This window comes from Lepisma saccharinum, chromosome 3 (assembly GCF_977018435.1).
Source record: "Lepisma saccharinum chromosome 3, izLepSacc3.1, whole genome shotgun sequence".
NCBI lineage: Eukaryota > Metazoa > Arthropoda > Insecta > Zygentoma > Lepismatidae > Lepisma > Lepisma saccharinum.
This window is the reverse complement of record NC_139231.1, coordinates 105,598,047-105,612,770: the sequence shown is the minus strand read 5'-3', so window position 1 is coordinate 105,612,770 and position 14,724 is coordinate 105,598,047. Positions and strand designations below refer to the sequence as shown.

General features: G+C 37.6%; 1 non-coding gene across 1 annotated transcript; it reads left to right on the top strand.

The window, feature by feature from the left end:
- Nucleotides 1-11,373: 11,373 nt before the first annotated feature.
- On the top strand, nt 11,374-11,455 carry TRNAS-GCU (transfer RNA serine (anticodon GCU)). Its single transcript has one exon. It is a non-coding gene; the product is annotated as a tRNA-Ser (tRNA).
- Nucleotides 11,456-14,724: the final 3,269 nt, after the last annotated feature.

The window sequence follows — 14,724 nt, the reverse complement described above, 5'->3', positions numbered from 1 at the left end:
GTTTTGGAACATTTTCCACAAACCCCCATCTTATCGGTGTTGAGTCAGTGTCCGGTTAGAAAATAATTTATCACACTTGGTGACCTAGCAACACTGCGGTTAGAGCCAACAAAATCCAAATTGAGTTGGCAATTCTGAGTCCAACCCCGTTTGTTTACATTATCATTCACTAACTAGAAAATACATCTACTACTGTATATAAGTCAAATATTTGTAATTATTTTTATAAATAAGTGCTCATGCGTACTTACTGTTCTTCGCAAGCATGATATAAACTCACAGATTGCACTAGAATCACTTAAATAACATATAAACACCGGACACGAAACAGTCACCGTTATCGCTGAATCATCGTTGCCATCGTCATTCAGGAACACAGTAACAGAACAAGTACAACAACTTACATATTGGTACAAATGAAAGAAGTCTCGTCACGAAGAACGGCTATGATTTTGAGACATACATGAGAGAAGCGATACACAGACTGTTGACGAACAACATATAATAACCAGGTCTGGCGTTCAAGTTCAATCGGCATACAACACTCTCCCCCCCCTTTGGTTGAAGAGACTCCCGTTTCATGGAGTTTGCCCATAGCGGTCAGGCGGTCGTCTTGGTCTCTGTGATCTCCTAACCGGTTGATTGTTGCAGGTCGCATTTGGAGGTTCCACTAGATCTTCAGTAGCAGGTACTGGGAGATAGTCCTCCTCTCTAACAAGCATTGGGTTGTTTCCGCGCGGTCGACTTTGATTTCGGACAAAGGTGTCTTTTCTAACCTTGTCGGGATACTTCTTAATCTTCGTGAGATGAACAACAATCATGTCATTATCTACAATCACTTTCGCCATCTTCCGGCCCATCAATTTAACAATTTCGCCGATTTTGTACTTGGACCCATGGCTGAATTGTTTCTTGTGACGTTCCACAAGTACCCTTTCCCCCGGCATAAACGGAACGGGACTAATAGGCTGATTCTTGGAACCATTTGACGTGTCAAAAGCGTAAATGTCTGTTATTGGCCGAAACTTAAGCAAACGTTCTGCTGGACTATACCCGTGCACTGGAGTATTCCTTAATCTGCCTAAAAGCTCAAGAACGAACTTGTCCATCTCTCTCAACGTGATGCATGAACGATTTGAAAAGTTCTTTTCGAGTAAGTTCTTCACCACCCCAACATTCCTTTCAGATAGACCATTTGATTGAGGGGCGTACGGAGCTGAGTGAAGAAGCTTGATATTCCTCTTTGAGCAATAAGAGTTGAACTCTGAAGATGCAAATGGTTGGCCATTGTCTGTAACATAGGTTTTCGGATATCCAAAGCATGATGAAAATTCATCTAAATAACCAATCATGGTGTCAAATTGCATATTCTTCACTCTCCATACAGATATCCAATGAGAATAAGCGTCAACCAGCAACAGGAAATTCATGTCTGAGAAATGGAAGAAATCAAGATGAACACGCTCAAAAGGCTGCGATGCAATAGGCCACGTTTCGAATGCGGTACCCGGTACGTTGGACCTGTTATTGTATCGCAAACATGTGTCACACAAAGACGTAACCCTCTCAATATCTTCGTTCATCGTGTTCCAGAAGAACGACGAACGAGCTATCTCCTTCATTTTGCATGTTCCCTGGTGAAATTTGTGCAACAGAGAAAGGACACTTTGGATACATGATTGAGGTACGACCAGTCTTTCGCCCACGAAAATACATCCCTTCTGTATGTGGACATCATATCGCCTGTCGAATATTTTTCTGAGAGGATGACCTTTTGTTCTACCGATGAATTGTGGCCATCTCCCTTGAACATATTCGAAGACTTTAGAAAGCTCAGGATCACGTTGTGATTCCAGCGAAATGCGCGTCAACACCGAAGATTCAATAAGATTAAGGACAACCGGCTCAGCTGTCAACTGACATGCGAAATCATCATAATAATCATGAACTGGATCGTCTGCAACACAAATTCTAGACAGTGCATCAGCCAACTCAACATGAGGCGTGTAAACAGTTTTGAAGTCATATTCTTCCAATACTAACTTCCATCTGTTGATTCTGCTGATGGCTAAAGCAGGCAGGTTACTTCTAGGATCCAGCAGGTGAGATAAAGGTTTCGAGTCGGTGAACGCAACAAAATGTCGTCCAATGAGATACTTGTGAAAGTATTTGACTCCACGGACTAATGCAAGTGATTCCCTTTCCAATTGAGTGTAGTTCCTTTCCGCAGCGGATAAAGTACCGGCCATACACATGATAGGCTTTAGGACTCCGTTTATCTTGTGCATTATGGCTGCTCCCGTAGCGGTAGGAGATGCATCCGACATGAGGTATAAGTCTTTGTAAGGATCATACACAGTACGTACTAAGTCCTTAGATAGCAGATCCTTGACATCCTGGAATTCCTTCTGATGAACATCTGTCCATGACCAGCGCACCCCATTCTTCAACATATCATATAAATTGGCAACACAATCAGCTAGGTTTGGCAGGTACGAAGCGTAATACGTGACCATACCGAGAAATGACTTCAATTCGCCGACATTAGTGGGTGGCTTACACTGAATTATTTTATCAATGTTTTCTTTCAGAGGACGAATTCCCTCCTGTGAAAGAGAATGTCCCAGATACTTCACATTTTGCACAAAGAACACAGACTTTTGTTCATTTATGCGGACGCCATAATCGGAGAAAAGATTCAGCACCTTTCGTGCGTTATCATTGCACTCCCCAAGAGTAACACCTCCTACTAAAATGTCGTCTTGGAAAATGGAAACCTTGTCTACACCCATCAATATCTGCTCCATCGTGGCTTGGAAAATGGCACTGGCAGAGTTTACTCCGAAGGGAAGCTTCAACTGTCTGAATAACCCGAATTCCGTGTTGAAGACAAGGACCTTCTGAGCCTGTAGAGATAGGCGTAACTGAAGGTAAGCCCTTCGAAGGTCGAATGAAACGAACCAACTGCAACCAACCATCTTGTTGAAAAGGTCCTCTATTTTGGGTAACGGATGTCCCATCTTCCTAAGTTGCGGATTTACAGTGTTCTTGTAGGACACACATAGCCTTAATTCACCGTGTTTCTTACGAACAACAACAAGAGAAGAAGCCCACGACGATGATTTGATCGGTTCAATGACTCCGTCACTAACCAACTTCTGTAATTCATCCTTGACTGGTTCCTTAAGCGAGTACGGTACGTCGTAATATCTCTTGAACACTGGTGTAGCATCGTCTTTCAACGGCAAGTCTATCTCGAAGCGCTTGATCGACTTGGACATGTCACCATCAAAAGGTAAAGGAAAATCTTTCCTTAGATTCGCAACCAGTTCTTTTATTGTTGATGATTCAACAGCAGTTGCAACCATCTGAGGAACATGTGAAACAAAAACGTTTCGCCATTCAGGCATGAAAATATCAATCCAAGACAAACCCATAATCGCACGATTCAATTTTGTCTTTACAACAAGCACATCTAAGTTATGTTTCATTCCTTGAAATACAACTTCAACGTTAACTTTTCCTAAAACACCAAGATTATTACCATTTGCTGCTTTCAAGATGATAGGAAAATTGTGTATAGTGCAACCTCGCAATGAAGACTCAAATTGTCTACTGTCAATTAAAGTATAAACAGAACCTGTATCCACTAGGAATGTAATCTTAGAATTGTTGACTTGTAAGTCGATAAACAACGATCCCTGTGTATGCCAAACAGATTCACTTTCTTTAGTAACGAAAGTAGTGAAAATTTCTGGATACTGAGCGTTACATTGGATACCAGCGGCGCTGTAATCAACAAATTCGCTCTCAGATTTTTCTTCTTGAATATCTGCAAATTTGTGATCTATGGGAATGCACGGCACATTAAGATCTGAATAATCAATGGATGATTCTTGGTTTATATGTTTGAAATTGCTGTGATTGTTAGGTACAATCGTAGGTTTTGAATTAGCTGGAACATTGATAGATCTTTCATTGATACGTGTGTTAAGCACAATGTTTGTGCTAGAAACCAATTTGTTTTTGCTGGAATTGTTATATTCTCTCTTCTTGCAGGCTGTTAAGAAATGATTTTTCTTTTTACAATATCTGCAAGTAGCCCCGAAAGCTGGACATTTTCCATTAGGATGAAAAGAATTACAATTATCGCACGGTTTACCAGAATCATTGTTTGATTTGTTACCAATATTCCTTGTATCAGTTCTATTTTGTCTGATGTTCATTCGAAGATTGCCCTTGTACCTGTTTTGGATTTGCGAAGTGAATTCAGTCGGAGTTTCAGAATGTTCCACAGCATTCATTGAGTGACTTTGGTTAACAATTCCCTCATTTAATTCTAGCTCGTTGAGATACATGGCCGTATCTATTGCCTTTTTCAAGGTCAAATCAGGATCTGATAACAGTCTATTTCTAACACGCACACTTCTCATACCAAGAATAAATACGTCGCGACACATTGAATCAATGAGATCACCAAAATCACAGTTTGAGGCTTGCTCTTTCATTTGCACAATGAAATCAGGAATGCTTTGATTATCTTTCTGTTTAATAAGAAAAAACTTATGCCGTTCAAGTACGAGATTCTTCTTGGGCTCATAATGGCGGATTAACGTTTGTTGAATTTGAGCAAGACTGAGCTCTGATATTGATTTAGGTTGTATGAGATTGTATAAATCAGCATACGTTCTGTGCCCTATTACTGCTAATAGAACATGTTTAGCCTTATCATCGGGAATGTCTGAAGCTTTGCAGAAATGTTCGAATCTATCGAAGTATTGTTTAATACTTTCCTGCTCCCTGCAGAATTCAGAAAATTGTAACAACTTTTGCATTGTGTACAGAGATTCTTACCTCCAACAGACAGCTTGAAGAACAATCACAAGAAATATGTAAAATTACGAGAAATAAGTATGAAATGAAGTTTCCAAGATCCTCGTCGCCATTGTTGAGTTTCGGGTTCTTTCAGTTCTTCGATTATCCAAGAAATGGAGTTAAGAATAAGACATAATTTGTAACACAAACAAAAGTGTATAATTCAGGAACACAGTAACAGAACAAGTACAACAACTTACATATTGGTACAAATGAAAGAAGTCTCGTCACGAAGAACGGCTATGATTTTGAGACATACATGAGAGAAGCGATACACAGACTGTTGACGAACAACATATAATAACCAGGTCTGGCGTTCAAGTTCAATCGGCATACGACACATTTCCTGAATTAAGCCTACTTTTTATTTCCTCTTTAATATAATTTTCATTTGTTAATATTACTCGTAAGTATTTGAATTTGGAAACTGGTTCAAACGATTTGTTATCAATAATTAGATTTTGATTATTACCTAACACTTGGTTTCGGCCTGTAAGCATATATTTAGTTTTCTCTTTGTTAACTTCCAACCCTATCTCTTTAGCAGTTTTGAAAAATATTTTAGCATTATTCTTAATTGTATTCACATCATCCCCCAGTAAGTCTACATCACCTGCATATGCTAACAACTGAGTCACACCATTTAATTTTAGTCCTTCTTTAGTTTCTTTTACCTTCCTAACAACATATTCTAAGGCAAAATTAAAGAGCAATGGAGATAATGCATCTCCTTGTTTTAACCCATCATGAATTGTAAATTTGTCAGACATATTAATACCCACACGAATTTTACTTTCTGTTTCACTGGTGCATATTTTTATCATACTAACAAGCTTCTTAGGTATTCCAAACTCTACTAATATATTATATAATTTATCTCTTTTGACTGAATCATATGCTTTTTTGAAATCAATGAATAGCTGATGGACATTTTGATTATATTCCCCCTTTTTTCAAGTGTCTGTCTGATGTGAAAAATTTGATCTGTAGTTGATCTGTTACGTTTAAATCCACATTGATAATCACCTATAATGTCATTAGCATATGGGGTTAGTCTTGTTAAAAGAATGTTAGATAATATTTTATATGTTGTTGAGAGTAGAGAAATTCCACGGTAATTCCTAATAACTATTAATAATTTATCGTTAATCGTCAAAAAAGCATTGTAAATACAGTACTGTTAAAATATTGCAAGCATTCTACAAGTACTACGTAAATGTACACTTGATATGTTATTTTTGGCAAACATTATATAAGTAATAGCTACGTATATATAAACACAATATTTCGATACACTTGCACAATAACAGTACAAACGTTATTTGAATTCTTGTAGATATGCAAATGCTCGAAGAAATCCTCGAAGATCGCCTGAGCTTCTGTACTTCAAAAGAACACACTCAACACATTTGTCCATTTCGATGTATTGATATTTTCATATTCTCAGCCATCTTTTTTTGATTTTGATTTGATTTGATGTAGTTTATTTTACTTCGCGTTTTGTGCCTCTTGGCTAATTTGCGAAGATGGGGATGAGTGATGAAATGATGAATGGACATTCACAAACAACCAAGCCCGACCGGGATTCGAACCCGGGACCCTTGGCGTCGCAGCGCGATGTGTTAACCACTCGGCCACAGGGTCGGGCTCTCAGCCATCTTGTCGCCTATTACAAGTCTCAGTTTTACATAAATACTAATTTCCCAATGTAGATCCCTCATATATACTGTCACCTTACATTCATTTACCAATCACCTTTCTTTTCAATCAAAGATAAACACAGCTATAGCTGGGCAACGTCATAAACACACGTGTGCGCGGCGGTAAAGACACTCCGGATTGTGGGAAAACCCACCACGTCGCGGCGGAAATGAACCGATAAGAACCCTCGGCGCAAGCGACACGGACTCATAAAATACACCCACTATATTTTCCCGTATGAGTCCTTCATATTTTTTCAGAGGAGGCCTTCCACCATACAGTTGTCGGCCAGCATCTGAAAATACGGTTGTGTTTCGTGTAGATCAGATTTCTTTCATTACATATTGTGACTAATTTTACTTGATTGATTTCGTTTATTTTTCTTCGCTTTTGGCTAATCGCGAAGATGAGGATGAGTGGTGATACAATGAAATTGATGAAGGGACACTCACAAACATCCATGCCCAGGACGGGATGCGAACCCGGGACCCCTATAGCGTCGTAGCTAACCACTTCGCCACGGAGGCCGGCTAATTTTACTTTAAAACCATATTTAAGAGTTAATAGAGATCACCAAGGGAACGTCAAAGTAGGCTTCACACAAAATATTTTAAGTTTGCTGGAGGAAAAATAAATTTACCACAACAAATAACCGTATTTTCGATTAACTTCCTGAAAGGATCATGTCAGGAAATTTAAATATGTAAGTTATGCTAACAAATGCGTTTAAAATTCACGAAACAAAAAGAGAGGAAGAAGAAAGCCTGAAAGATGAAGACAAATGCAATAAACACTGCAAAAAAATACTGAAGAATGACATAAAAGCCCAAAAAGTGCCTACAAATGAAAAATAAATGTAAATTTAAAATAACGTTTTCTGGTTCTAACTGCTTGGAAATGGACTGATATCAGGTTTAGCATTGTTTTCGAGGCTCAGAAAAAAGTGTTTGTCATCAACTTCCTAACCTTATTTATAAGATTTGGAACGTAAGAGAGAGACTCTGAGATGGAACTCTTTCAAAAGGAAGTAAAGGATTCCTTCCAGCAGAGCACAGACTGTGTTCAAGCACCATGACACAACCTGTATGCTAATGTTACTTTTTTATTTCCATCTCCTTTTTCATCTTTTATGTATTTGTCTTTTTCCACATTTTTATATTTATGATTTCTATTTATATAATATGAATATCAATAGTAGTAGTCTGTAACCAAATAGTAAATTTTATAGTATATTGCTTTTATTAATATTGTAACCTGTGTGTAGGACCGGTGGCAACCCACCATCGTGAGGAAGTTGGGGAGCTACGAGCGAGTAGCGTAACCCGGTGAAGGATTCCCCTGTAACGGATATCTCCTAACCATAAGTCACCCAATTACCGGTGGAAGATCTCCACACCTCTGGCAATGATTGTGGGAGGGAGACTGTCAGTCGGGAGATAGGCAAAGGCCAAGGTCGTATTTAGGGGGCATCCAGGGAGTCCGTACCCCCCGAAAGAATTATCAAGTACTAAAATTAAATAATGTAAATATACTCGTTTAGCATTTGTTGTATAATTTCCTCTGAACTTATTGGAAGGGGATCATACGACTTTGAAGGACAGGAAGGACGTATTTAGGGGGATCCATGGATCCGGCCCCCCCGAAAGACTTACCAAGTACGAAAATTAAGTAATGAAAATATTAGCATTTGTTGCATAATCTATTGTTATTAATTTCCTCTGAACTTTTTAGAAAGCAAGGATTTTATTCATTCTAGTTTTTGGACTTATAACCACTGTTATTTTTTCAAGATATTTACCTACGTTTCGGAGGCTGAATCTGCCGGTCACAAGGACCTCTATATACAAAAAAAATTATGTATAGAGGTCCTTGTGACCGACAGACGTGGTGGAGCCTAGGCAACCTTTTATGTGATATCTATCAGACTACACGCTACCCTGAAGACGGAGGCAGATTCAAAATAACAGTGGTTATAAGTCCAAAAACTAGAATGAATAAATCACCACTGATTGGCTACAAGTCCTCCTCCGTAGTCGAGCGGGTTAAGGCGTTCACTCGTCTTGAGATCGTTCGCTGCGGGACGGCGTAGGTTCGAATCCGGCTCTGGTCGGAATTTATTCGGCCTACGTTGCCGGTGGCAACCCACCATCGTGAGGAAATTGGGAAGCTCCGAGTGAGTGAGCGTAAGAAGACCTACAACAACGACTGGTGGTTCGTCGGGCTGATCACCCGTCACCCCAATACTGGTCTAAGATCTCCACGCTATAACAGGTGACGGAGGAACAGTGTGGGAGGGAGACCAGCAGTTGGTGGGTAAGCCAAGGGCTGTAGCGCTGTGGGTTTAGTTTTTAGGTTTAGATTAGCTACAAAGAAGAAGGATTTTATTGGTTTCATACGGCTTTGAATGACATTACAAACAAGCTTTATGCACACTACTACTCAAAATAATATTCATAAAATATTTATCAGAAACTTACTTTTCTCCAACTACATGTAACATTATTTTATTATACGATAAATATTCAATTATTCATCTATTTGACGTTAATTTCATTGCCAGGCCACTTGTTTTTATGTAAATTATTCCGATCTTAACTACAGGTAAGCTACGTAATGAATATGAGCTGTTATATCTCTATTCTTATACAGTTGTTTTACCTATTCGTGTAATAATAATAATAATAATATAATATTAATTTGTATATTGTAATTAGCATTAATTTAATTTAATATAATTATTTTAACTCAAACATTTTAATAATAATAATAATAATAATAATAATAATTATTATTATTATTATTCCTGTGACACTTGGTTCGGACTCCCTCGAAACATATTTCTAGATACGTGCCTGGCCAAGGCCCTTACGGGCTGTAGAGCCACGGGTTATTATATAGTATTATATATTTAATATTGTAAAAGCAAATCAGAAATGCAATTTTAGCTGTATTCTGTCACTTGGGTTAGGTGGCGGAACAGCCTTAGGCTGAACCTAGGGCACTTGAAATAAGGAATGTGAATTGGGCCACCTACCGCTGCTCCTGCTTGTGTGTGTGTGTGTGTTGGGGGTTAAGGGGTACTTATGAGGTAGGGGTACTACAGCCCCGTTCGTCCACCCAGGTCCGTAACCAGAATTTTATTTCGGTGGGCCATCCCTTATTTCGGCGTCGAGAGAAATATTTGTAGAGGAGGTCAGGTCATATATAAAACTTGATAAGTACAAATAATAATGACAATAATAATTATTGTTCTTTTAAAATAATAACTATTGTAAGTTATTAAAATATACCAATTTTAATCCAAATTTATTGTTATTATTACATAAAAGAAGAGACTTTGCTACTCAATCCACCATATCAGTAAATATCTAACAATTGTTGTCCTTTATTTTTCTTTTATTTTGTACAGTTCGTGTACTGAAAATCATAGTTATTGTATATTGTTATTAACTTTTACACAATAGTTCAAAAAATGCTTTAACAGTTTGTGGTAAATTTTACTCATAAAGTTTATATTTTGTGACCTCTCACAAAGAAAGCTATACGTTTTGGAAGCTGTGGATCCAGTTATTCTTTGGATTAAATGGTAGAATATCAATATATAACCTGGTTCTTCTATTATACACTAAACTCTTTTCGATGTAATGCAGTTTTTACTGTGGTTATATATTTATGTTATTAACAATAAAAATAACATTTAAATTAGATATTTGTAGGATTCCAGGGAGCTTCAGCCCCCTTGGCTACGTGCCTACCTCCAACGGGAGAAAATAACAGTGAATCTTTGTGCACATATAAATCTCGCAACATGAAAGATCTAATTTCATATTTCTAAATTATACTACTTACTCTACATTAACACAGGGTTTTATGCAAGCAAACAAGATACTTTGAGAATGTTGACATTTTTTTAAAAAAAGTTATGTTTTTTCCAAATTATCTAGAAATATTGATAAATGCATAAAGATGTTCACAAAATAATTTGTATATAATAGTGCTCTTATTAAAAAAACATCATTTCTTTATTTAGGCTGAAATCTCAGTTTGAAAACAATCAATACGGGAATGTGATGAAAGAACTTGTTCAGTGAGTGTAACAAACCATTTTTGACCAAATATCTAGGAATCGCTGCAACTCTTCCCACCAAGAGGGATATCTAAAAGAAATCATGCAAGGTAAGCATAGCATAGCACCATCACTTCTTTATCTCTAGGGTACTCTACGTCACACTTGAACTATTCCTGCCGCACACGTGACATACCGGCCGGCAACTCGTCACAGCTTACATTAAAAATTGCAATGGAACAAATTCTTGTTTCCACACGGGATAAGATGTATTAATGGGGAAAACCATATGGAATAACAATTAACTTATGCTGTTATTTAATGTATTTTCTTGTTGAGAAACAGGTATTGATTCAATTACTTTAGCCAGTGCATTGCTTACGTTGCATCCAGTTTCAACAATCCAATTTTGTTGGAATTCTTTATATAGACTCACAGAGATTGTTATAATTTTAAAAATAAATGATAAAACTGTGGCATTGTGTAACCCTATTGCATTTGATGCTCAAAATAGTGAAATAGCTGGAACTGATGATCTACGATTTATAACTTAAAGAACACCGTATGACATTCAGTTCAAAAACTAGGGTTAGCAAAAAAAATTAACTTCTAGTTAACACATTACTATTTTGTGCATGGAAAGACACAGAAAGCAGTAAAAATATCCAAAATTTGAACTAAGTGTCGGCGGTGATTACTTAGACGTCACCCTTGATGCGATGTAGGCATGTGACGAGGTGGCCGAGTGGTTAAGGCGTTGGACTGCTAATCCAATGTGCTCTGCACGCGTGGGTTCGAATCCCATCCTCGTCGGAATCATTTTTCACTTTTTGTTCTGTTGTGACTATTAAAATACATTTTGCGATACATTCCATGACAAGTATGGTATTCAATGGAGGTGCGTGGGTTCAGTCGCGTGGTATAATCGACCGATAAGGTGGTGAATAGGTTCATTTTATTTTTAAAATAATACTTTGCAAGTAAGTTGTAGAATACATAACTACATATTCTTAAATGATCTAGCTTTCCTTTCTTTACATGTCTAGTTATGTTATTTATACCAGAGGGTTAAATTCACACCTTTTGCCATATGTTTATGGCAAACTAAAGCGTGGACGATTCTTATGTATGAAGTAGAAATTTATAGAGGCATAACTTTTAAAAAAATATGCGAATTCCTTATTAGGGAAACCGAACTGCTACTAGCACGTACTTCATTGAAAATAAACAGCAGTGGATTTCTTTTGTTTCTTGACGAGGCCTGTCGACATATTTAAAGTCGCTTATTTGTACAGTAGATTAAATTGCAAGGGAGAAAATCAAGGGATAAAGAAACAAACAAATGTTTAGTCAGGAGCGGGTTGTACAGTCACGGAAGCTTCTGGGTTGTAACGATTCCACTGACATTCAATGGGGTTATTACAACCTGTTTCCGTGAGTACGTAGTACATACAGAAAATCAAATTAATACTTACAAAATCATTGCTAGACATTGGGCCTGAGAGGGGGAGCTCAACTTTATAGACCTGGACCAAGCCTTTCCTTTAGTTGAATTTATTTTCATCTTTCAAATTGTTCTTAGTAATATTCTATAAGTATATTTTCAGGTGAAATAATGAAGTGCAAAACTTTCTGCCTAATTATTTAATTCTATATCATCATACATGACATTTCAATCAAGGGGAGAAGGTTAATCACACTCTACCCCACAATGTTTTCGTTTTCCCCGTAAATTTGCAAACAATTCATATTTGAAAAATCTACAAGCCGTCTAGGTGTTCGAGGGTGTTGAGCCGCTCATTTTCACGATTAGCCAAAAGCGTAAAATAAAAAATATACAAATTTCATAAACTATAAACTTTTTCGTAACTATTGTACTAATTAATAGTGTGAGGCTTAGAAGCGATGTGTGAGCAATAATGTGGGAAAATAATTATATTGTGAATAATCACTACTCGTGGATACGCTGTCCCAATGAATGCGACTGAAGTTACCATCCGTTTGCACCTTTCAGCAGCGTGCACTCGGTTTCTACCCTTCTCTACTGTTACGCGCGGCGTTGCTACACAGACTCCTAGGGCAGACTGTAAATAAAAATGTGTATGTAAAGGGGGGGGTGCGTTTTTGTTCACACACAGACACGATCATGGGCGTCGACTTTGGAAAGGGGGGAGGCAAGGCCTCACGTAGAAACATTTTATGCATATTTACATATATAAAGTATAGTTTGTGCCGATCTTCCCCCACCCCAATTACCTTGCCCTCCTAAAATGTATCTCTGGACACGATTATCTCGATTTTTCACCGTGAAACTTCTGAAGATATTGTAGTCTTGTAAACAATTTCCTTCCCCGTCATCTAATCCGATCTAGCTATAGTGCGATTACTTCCGTAACATCTGTGGTTGTTCTGCATTTGCAGCTTGGGAGCGAGGTACCGAAGCATCCAATCAGCAAGCATCTCAACCAAGCTCATATTGCTTAAACGTCTTGCTCACGTTATGCCATGGGCGTGGGAAGGGGGAATTGGCATATTTTATTTCAAGTTACAAAAAAAAAAACATTGTTAATTATATTGTTAATAACGGAAATGAAATCAGTTAGTAATTATTAGAATAGAATAACGAAGTAAAAATGCTTTAAATAAAAGAATGAAACCAAGAAAAAGAATTGTTTCACAGTTTCCAAAATTCCAGAAATTAGAATTTGATGAATGAACTAGACAATAAACTGTGGCTAAAATTTCATCTTAAGTTTTAAAGCTTTCTTCTTGAACGAGGTGTGTTAAAGTTATTAACAAAATAGAATAACTATGATTTTAGTACATAAACTGCATAAAATGTAGTAAAAATTTTGAGAAAGAAGTTGTGCTGGATATTCACTCATCCAGTGGATGGAGTATAAAATCTCCCCAAAGATATAATAATAATAATAAAATTGAAATAAAATACGTAGTTGATTTTATTGAGTTTATAATAGTTATTATTTTTTTAATAGTTATCACAAGCATGGTAATAATAATTATTATTTCTAATATCTTTAGTTTTTAAGTTTGATCAATTGGCCGACCTAAGTTCTTGCTACGCCTATCCCCCATGTACGCTCATTCGCCATGCACGGTCTTTTGCTAGACTCGTGCAATCAGCAGGAAATATATCGAAAGTAATCTGTCTCTACCAGCCTCTGTTTAGATCGTACAATGCATTACAAATGTGTGGATTTTTTGTTCATTAAGTATTTGTAAGTTATGCATACGAGAACGCAGGGTGTAACAAATCAGGGGCGGTTACTGATACTGTTGCAGTGTTGCACAACGACCGGATATTTTACAACAAAATTTCATATTTTTTTTTTTAGAATATTTTTTTCAATTGTTTTCCTATTAAATATATTGAACATAAACAAACAAATTTTGCCCTTCATTGCTTCATAAAGCAAATTCCGTTATGATCTGTTAAAAAAAAAGGAGGCAACCTGCGAGATTTCACAGTGTATGAGTAGACGCACAGGTAGGCGTTGCAAAGCTGGAGCAACGGCCAGATCTCTACAGCGAGGAGTATTGGAGCGAAGTTCAACGCTGTTCTTCGTATCCCCTGCTTCAGTCAGCTTGGTCGTTGCAGTGGGTTTACAACACAGCAAAGTCAGGCGACCCGTTTCGGATCCCCCGTCGGGTGAAGGAAGAAGAGGACGGACCAACAACAAACGTTTGATTGCTAATTCTTTCATACACCGTTAGAGAGCAGCAGCGTTCGAACAGCAGCCAAGTTCTCACTGCCAAGAATTCTCAGTGGGTGGGAAGGTGATCTTAGGGGGGGGGGGTTATTATATTGTGTGGCATTGGTGGTTTTCGCGGTAGGCACAGTAGGCCTACTGGATCTATTTGAAATTGTAATGTGCCGCCACTGAAAATTGTATTTGAGACATCTTGATTACAAGCAGATAATGTTAATACAGGAAAAACGTTAATGCATACAATCAGCGCGCAGAATTGATTAAGGGACCCTTTATAATATCGAGTTTCATGTTTTCCCCCTCTAGTTTCCAGTACGCAAGATTTGTACGCGAAAAGTAATGTAATGAGAA